Source organism: Ursus maritimus, unplaced genomic scaffold (assembly GCF_017311325.1).
Source record: "Ursus maritimus isolate PB19 unplaced genomic scaffold, ASM1731132v1 scaffold_9, whole genome shotgun sequence".
NCBI lineage: Eukaryota > Metazoa > Chordata > Mammalia > Carnivora > Ursidae > Ursus > Ursus maritimus.
Window position 1 is genome coordinate 26,910,336 of NW_024427107.1, and position 9,129 is coordinate 26,919,464.

Below are 9,129 nucleotides of genomic sequence, written 5' to 3' on the forward strand. Positions count from 1 at the left end.
GCACTTCAATATATGCATGTGAATATGTTTCACAAAGAGCACCCACATTAATGTAAAAGAAAAGAACTTCTGGGATTCAGTAAGTTTATTCTTTTGTTATGAAGAAAGAATCTACATCCTAAGGTTTCATATGCTCAATGTATTGTTTAAACATTTTTAACCCAGTAATTGATTAAATGTGCAGGTCAATCCAGTTGGAATGATTGGACAAAAGGGCATAAAGAGTGTGTTCAGATCTTATGAGAAGATTTCACAGTTTGTCTTTCCAACATGCCTTAGTCAACGTAGACTGCTATAATAAGAATACTGTATGGATTAAACAACAAATATTTATTTCTCATAGTTCTAAAGGCTGGAGCATCAAAGATCAGCCTTCTTACTTTAGCCTCACATGACAGATTAACTCTCTTGTGCCTCTTTTTACAAGGGCACTAATCCCACCCATGAAGGCTCCCACATCACGACCTAATTACTTCCCATAGCCCACCTCCAAATACCATCGCACTGGGGATGAGAGTCTCAGTATATGAATTTTGGGGGAGGAAGCATAAACATCCAGTACATAGCACAACCTACTCACAAATTTTAATTTTACTTTAAAGAATATAAGTAATTTTGAATAGTAAAATGTTGCTGGCCTTTGGGGAAGAATTCTTTATAAATTAAATACATATATTAAATATATATTATATATAAATTAAAAGTATTAAATTATTAATATTAATATATGACATATATCAATAATATTGATATTATATTGATTGTGTGATTATTATAATTATATTTCTATTATAATGATTATATATTATATATTTGATATCAATATAAAAAATACAAATATTAAATAATACAAATATAAAATTAATAGTAATATAATGACATGTTGATATGTCAATAATATTAAAGATAAATTATTTAATATTATTAATATATATTAAATATAAATATACATATCCTTTAGTCATGACTGAATAAAAAAAGTAATAATTTAAATTATCACACTTTTTTCTTAAATGTGTTCTTGTCTAACCATTCATGTACATCTCTGTGGAACACAGAAATTTAAGATGGCACTCATTACTTTTATCCCATGATGCTATTCTTTTGACAATGTGTCAAAAGGTAAATTATTCAACTTGGCTTAATCCAAACACATGAGACCTCTAAAAGCATAGCATTTTCTCCAGGTGGTAGTAGAAGGGGAAGTCAGGGGAATTTCAATTGCAAGAAGGACTCAATGCATTGCTGTAGCCTTGAAGACGAAGGGCCATGTAGAAAGAATGTGGGTGGCAAGAATATTGATGGTATCTCTGAGCAGAGCATGCTCCTGACAGCAAAGGAAACAGAACTGCAGACCGGTAGCCACAAGTAAGTGGATTCTGCCAACATTCTGAATGAGCCTGGAAGTAGATTCTTCCCTAAGCCTCTAGCTAAAAGCCTACTCAAGCTGACACCTTGATTGGAGCTTTGTAAGACACTAAGCAGAATTCTGTTGAGCTTGCTTGGACTTCTCACCTACAGAGCTGTGAGCTAATAAATGGGTATTGTTTGAATCTGCGAAGTTTTGGTAATTTACCTCTATAGCAATAAAGAAGTAAAACATTAAGATTTGCTTAAAAAATATTATCTCCTTTTAAGTCCAGAAACTTTTACATCTCATTCAAGCTATAATCCCAATATTGCTAAAAAACTAGCAACATGATCTACTTGTCTGAGACGTGAAAAAACCAAAGCATTCTTTATTTCATATTGAAAACCATTAGTGAGCTCTCACCATGTGCCAGGCACTAGACTAGACAATGGTTTTACAAAGACGTGTGTAAGAGTCACTACCATAAGGACCTTATGGTAGACAGAAAAGTAAAAACACAAGTTGCTATATAAAACGATGAATGCAAAACGTGGAACACTTCAAAATATGGAGATAGCCCCAAGAAGGACACACTTCTTTAATGGCTGGGGACATAGGAAGAGATGCTTCTGAAATTATTTATCATTGAAGTGTTTCTTTTTTCATTATCTGACGTATATAACTAAAGATTTCCATTTCTTTTACTTCTGTCTCTTTGAATAAACATTTTATGATGACTATGTCCCCAACAGTCTTCCAGACAAAGTTAATTTACTATATAACATATTGACTTTTATTTTTAAACATTTATTCTATCAGAATAATCCACGCAAAATATTTGTAGTCAAGAACAGGGTTTATGTATCTTTTTGTTCTATAAATGCCTAGCACACGTATTCAACTGAATTCAGAAAGGTGCTCAGTAAATTTTGAGAGCAGAATTTTGAATCAGACCAGAGATATTTGCCACATGAAATCAAAATGAAAAGGAATTTCAACATTTACACATTGAGAAGAATAACATTAAAGAAAAAAATTTAACAAACCATTACTTTTTAAAAAGAGGGTTGGTGCAAATATTAATATGTAGAATCCTGCTTATATTAAGGCAGCTAATTATATGCTCCAGATAACAGGCATATCACTCACCATAAATAAAATATGTAGAGTGTTTTTATTCTCTCCCCAAAAGGATCTTTTTATGTAATTGCTTGGTATATCATTAAGACCATTTCTGTATAACAGGAAACAAAAAAGGTTCAGACCATTTATACTTTAGAGATTTCTCTGTGGTATGTCACAAGTTACTGACACAGAGATTGCTTGTAAATATTAACCAAAAAGGAATCCTTTGTGAAATTAATAGCTTTTTTTATTCTATACATGTCAGAAGAGCCTGTTATTTTACTGTCAGCCTACTTGGTATATTTAACAATTAGTTTATACTCAAAAATCCATAAGGACAAAAAACAGAAGGGTTGCCAATTTCCAGAATGGCCAAAAGATCACTCATAGCCCCAGGCTAATGAGTTATAGTTTATTTCTTTGACCTCTGCTTGAAATGACTGTAAGATCATTTGAAGTAAAGTTTGAGCATTGCTATCATCCCTTCTGATTTCACATTTCTAATTAGGCCAAATGTAGTCTTATCAAGATATTATAAAAGAATATTAAAATATTCTAAAACAAGAAGATTTCAGGATAACAGTACACTAACATGATAGAAATAAGGAATTAAAGAAAGTGCCTCACTCAAATGACTCAATTCATACATAAAGAAAACTATAAAGAATAAAACCAAATAAAGAAAGTGGTAATAACCCTATGATGGTCAGGTAATACAAATCAGTCCAAAGTCTCTTTCAAATAAAGTTAATATAATTCAAAAAAGAGAAGAAAGGAAGGAAGGAAGGAAGGAAGGAAGGATATAATATGAAATCATCTATTATTGGTTACTGTTTAGTGAGAAACTACAAAGTTCATTTTCTTAATAAGTTTTTAAAAACTAGAAAATTGGCAGATAGAAAAGGATTCAACTGGATTGGATAATATTTCATAGAGATTATTTCTATCAATATGTTATTATTATTATTAAATAATTTTTAAAGTAAATACATACAACTATAAAATAAAAATATTTCAACATTTTAGCTCATTAATAAGTGAAGAAATAAGACGTTAAAGCACGTGCAAAATAAATCTGAATACATGCACCCAATCAAGTAAGCTGACATTAATTTACAGATAGATACACAATTGCTTAATAGCCAATGAGCAATGAAATGCAATGTCTGGAATCATCTCTTAGGGCAGGGAGGATGGGATCAAAGCATTTTTGCATTTCTACCAGAAAAAATTCACTTGCATCTTTATGAACAGGAACATTCTGTATCACCATCAGCCCTGCACAAGTTAACTTCTACCTCTGAAAATTTCAAAACAGACCAGTTAAAAATAATGAAAGAACAGTCTCTATAAAATCAGATAACCCCAAGGGTCTGCTGAATATCAATTATTCCATTGTAAAAATAACCTGTAAGCTTTTTATCTATTTTAAAGATTTCACATTTTCCCCACCACTATGTCCTTCTCATGCCCAGAAATGTATCCTTTCATTTTAAGAAAATATTTATCGATTATTTACATTAGGTTAGTGCTGGTATAAGTTTTTGATAATGCAAAGTTGAGTGAACTATGGATCCATCCATCAAGGATATTTTGGTAAAGATTGATAGAGTCAAGTGAATTATCACTTTCAATCCCATGAGGTCATAAATGATAGAGGAATGAATGAAGCCCAGTATGTCATGTTGCCATAGTAATTAAAGTAAGCATATAAATAATCTGAGATTTGAGAAAAATATTCCTGCAAGAAACAATATTTGAGCTCAACCCTAAAGAACACATAAGATAACTAATTAGGTTTGTACTTCCCACAATTTTGGAGGCCAAAAGTCTGAGATCAAGGTGTCAGCAGAGTTGATTTCTTCTGGGTCTCTCTCTTGGGCTTGTAGACGAACATCTTCTCCCTCTGTCTTCACAAGGTCTTTCCTTTCTGTCCTAACCTCCTCTTATTATGAGGACACCAATTACAATGGATTAGGTCCCACACAGATGATCTTATTTTATTTTAATTACCTCTTTAAAGGCACATTCTGAGCTACCAAGGTACTCAGTTTCAGGACTCTAACATATAAATTTGGGGAAGGGGGAAAGGAGACACAGTTCAGCCCATAATAGTGTGTAATCTAAAAATTCATAAATGAAGACATTTACTAAAGAGGAGATATTAGAATGTTGTTATCACAGAGAAAATGGCTCATAGGATGGTTGAATTTACAAAGGCACACCATGCAGTGAAAAAATAATTTTAGTGAGATACTATTTTGACATATCACCCAACTTACTTTATTTTTTATGTATGCATGTACAAAGGTATGTATATACTTACTTTCCTCCTATAATCTTTTAACCATTAAGAATAAGATCCATGGGGCCACCTGGGTGGCTCAGTCTTTAAGCGTCTGCCTTCGGCTCAGGGTGTGATCCCAGAGTCCTGGAATCGAGCCCCACATCAGGCTCCTCGGCTGGGAGCCTGCTTTTTCCTCTCCCACCCCCCTTCCCCCGCCTGTGTTCCTTCTCTCACTGGCTCTCTCTCTCTGTCAAATAAATACACAAAATCTAAAAAAAAAAAAAAAAAAAAGAATAAGATCCATGGCTGATATCCATTATCTCAGGAAAGGGAGTACCAAAATTATTTAGAACAGTGAAGGTCATTGCTTCATTTCTAAGTTCTTAGTTTCAAAAGAAACTTTTACAACTATATTCTTAAAAGTATATAACAACTACACAATTGTCTCAAAACTTGACTTTACAGACAAGAATGAGAAAACACTTGTAGTCTGTTGGGATAAAGGAGGGAGTTGGGGGTGCATTCTGAAGAGGAAGAGGGAAGATTAAGAAATCAATGTGTGCTGGAAAGAGATGGGTGATAGAACAGCCTAAGTGAGGAAGCGCAGCTTTCTTTTTTATGTTCAGTTAGCCAGCATATAGTACATCATAAGTGTGGTGTTCAAAGACTCATTAGTTGTGTATAACACCCAGCGCTCATCTCAGCACGTGCCCTTCTTAATACCCATCACCTGGTTAGCCCACCCCCCACCCCCCTCCCTTTTTTAACCCTCAGTTTGTTTCCTGGAGTCCAGAGTCTGTCATGGTTTGTCTCCCTCTCCGATTTCTTCCCAATCAGTTTTCCCTCCTTTCCCCTGTGGTCCTCCACTCTATTCTTGATGTTCCACATATGAGTGAAACCATATGATAATTGTCTTTCTCTGCTTGACTTATTTCACTTAGCGTAATCCCCTCCAGGTCCATCCGTGTCAATGCAAATGATGGGTATTCATCCTTTCTGATGGCTGAGTAATATTCTATTGTATATATGGACCACATCTTCTTTATCCATTCGTCTGTTGAAGGGTATCTCGGTTCCTTCCACAGTTTGGCTATTGTGGACACTGGCTGCTATGAACATTGGGGTGCATGTCCCCTTTCTTTTCACTACATCTGTATCTTTGGTGTAAATACCTAGATGCAGTCGCTGGATCATAGGGTAGCTCTATTTTTAACGTCTTGAGGAAACTCCATACTGTTTTCCAGAGTGGCTGCACCAGCTTGCATTCCCGCCAACAGTGTAAGAGGCTTCCCCTTTCTCCACAACCTCGCCAGCACATGTTGTTCCCTGTCTTGTTAATTTTGGCCATTCTAACTGGAAGCATAGCTTTTTGCTTCTGAGAATAAGGTGGTGTTCTTGAGATGGCAGAATAGAATTAGTTGAGAGAAAGCCTAGTCTAGTCAAGATGGGTTTAGGAAGCACCTCAGGTCCCCTGCTTCTATGCAGTATTTAGAACACAGTTCTCTTGATTCTTTGACTTCATGACCACTTCATACTTTTACAAATTATTGAGAAACCCACAGAGTTATAATATTTACTCTATTAAAAATTTAAAATCTACTACTTACTATACTAGAAATTCAAACAAAATTGTAACGTTAACGTGAAACACCAATAATTTTCAAAAAATAATAAGTAAGAGATTTTTTGATTTACATTTTTCTAAATTTCCTTATTTTCTGGCATAATAGAAGACAGCCAGTTTCCCATATCTGCTTCTTCAGTCAACAACGTATCTTTTATGATATGTTAATACCATTCAAGAATACCCAGCCACATCCAGACATTTATATGGAAATGACTGGGGTATGTAAATTACTTTTTTTAGATAATTATGAATATCTTTCTAAGGTACTATGCCAGCACGCTACAAGTGGTAGTTTCCCACCGTCCACTATTACATCAAAATCCATTGGTCTATCTTGTACTTTGATTGATGATTTTACCCATGCATTTGAAACTAGTCATTTACAACATACTGGTTCACTGCGGTAAGAATAAAACTACTATTGCAAATTGGTACCGCTGCCTTGATTTGTGCTGAGAGATTTTATTCTGGATTGCTTTTACACCATCAAAAACATCGATCTAGGAAACCCAAGGAGTCCCACGTGCCACAGGAGAGATACAGAAACAGTGACAAGAAACCTGCATTTTAGAAGAGAAGGTGGGAAAAACTGGGGCTTCATGACTCGAGACTGGGCGGCAGCCGTGTGTGCCAGCCTCGTGTCCAAAAGTTCAGGTGGATCTCATCATCTTTTAATGGATACCGGTGAAGACATTTCAGGGGTCAGACTAGTTAAGAATAACCTCAGAATAAATCAGCATAAGAACTAGACATCTCTTCCTTATACCAAGATGATATTTAAACTCACTAAAAATTTCAGTATCTGTCAGACAAAAGGGAAGGAGAAGCTTGAAGGTAAGAATCAATGTGTGCCTGAGCAGCAATTCATCCTGGGCTGAGATAAGGAGAGCTGGAAGAGATGGCTGTAAGTCTGGAAGAAATAGAGTCATTTTCAGTGTGCAGCCCAGGCTTTGATGTTTTTTGGTTTGTTCGCTGTTTGTTTGCTTGCTGTTTTTTGTGTTCTCCTCAGGGTATAAATGGTGGTTGAAGAGCAGGATGAAATCAGTTCTCAAAGTAGAAACAAAGTGTGTCTTTTAAATATTTATAATAAATATAGGCACTCGTCCTTACATATTTAACATAAGAAAAATAAAAGAAAAAGTACGATATACCCATGGACTGCCTTAACTAAACTTTTGTTGAATAGGTTATGAACTATATATGAATATATAAAAATAGGCACCCCTGCCTACAGAAACTGCTCAAAAAAAGAAAAAGGCCAAATCTACAAGATGAAATTCTGATATGAAATATCTATGTTTTACAGACTACAAATAAAACACTTCTTTATATTTCTATAAAAAACAATGACCATCCTCCATGCTTTTTCTGACAGTTGTGTTTCCACTTCAATAATTAAGTAACTAGGGGCTAGGAAACAAGTGCGTTGATTAAAAGATTTGTTCATATAATGATTTTTTCTAATGAAAATTTTTAAAATATAAAAAACAAATTATTTTATCTTCAATTAAAGCTTCTCTGCAATTTGCTTCTCAGCTATCTACAACAAACATGCTTTTTATATTAAAAAACTTGTAAGAAAATTTATTCCCTACTTAATCAGATTCCTTTTAATGTGAGAAACCCCATTCTTTTCCAACACTAAAAACTAAGTGCCTAAAGGGAATGTTCTGTGCATGCACTACCCTTTAAACACACACGCTTATATCTGTATCTACTTCTATGTCAATATCTGTGTCTATTTAAGCTTAGGCTATAAGAAAAGCTCAAATTAAAATGCTAATAAGTATTAATTCAATTTATTTTTTACTGTGGTTCACTACAACTTTTTTTAATGTTCCTAATTTATACCGTAGGTGTACAAAATAGAATGAGAAGTAGCAGATCCCATTATTCTTTTAATTGATTTTGGAATCATCTTCAGAATACATATATATATGATTACTGTCTTTTAACATGAATGTTAAATTTTAATAAGGCTCAACATGTACTGAATAAATGATCTGGAATTCAGTAAACTCTTTGTCGAAAGGGTATTATGCGTCAGAAATGCTAGCCATTCAGAAGCTTCTATAAGAAAGTTACCTTTAAAAATACAAATCAAATAGATAGGTGAAAAACATGTAATACGCTGAGTGTTATGAAACACTGATAAGTTTGTAGAATGTTGACGAATCTCTAACTAGAAAGTAATATTCTCAGTACATGACCTCTAAGAAGATTAGACAATCTGAGACTAGTTACAGAAAAGATGAAGTTAGAAGTAAGAGATGTAGGATTTAAAATGTGAAGCTCTGAATATACAATACCAAGAAGTAAATCATTTCAGGGTTTGAAACAGCATGTACCACAAGCATTGGGTTTAGAATCATTATTCAGCCAGCATAGTGAAGGATGGCGTGGAGAGAATGGAAGCTACAGGAAGGAAAATAAGTTAGAAAGTTATGGATAAAATGCAGATATGAAGCAAAGAAACACACAGAGTTAGTGGGAACTAAAGGAGGAAGATATATTCAAGAGATATTTGGAAGAAGAATTAATATGACTTCATGGTTATCGTATTCACCAATTTTAAGAAGCACGAATTTATATTTTAAAATTTCTGAAATCTTAAAATGGATGTTGTCTTATAATCACTGAGGCACAGGTGGGTTTCATGACTCAATTACACGAAGGTGTGATCTTCAAAAGCATAATGTCATGACTCACATGCAAGTTTAAAATGAATACACTGCTAAG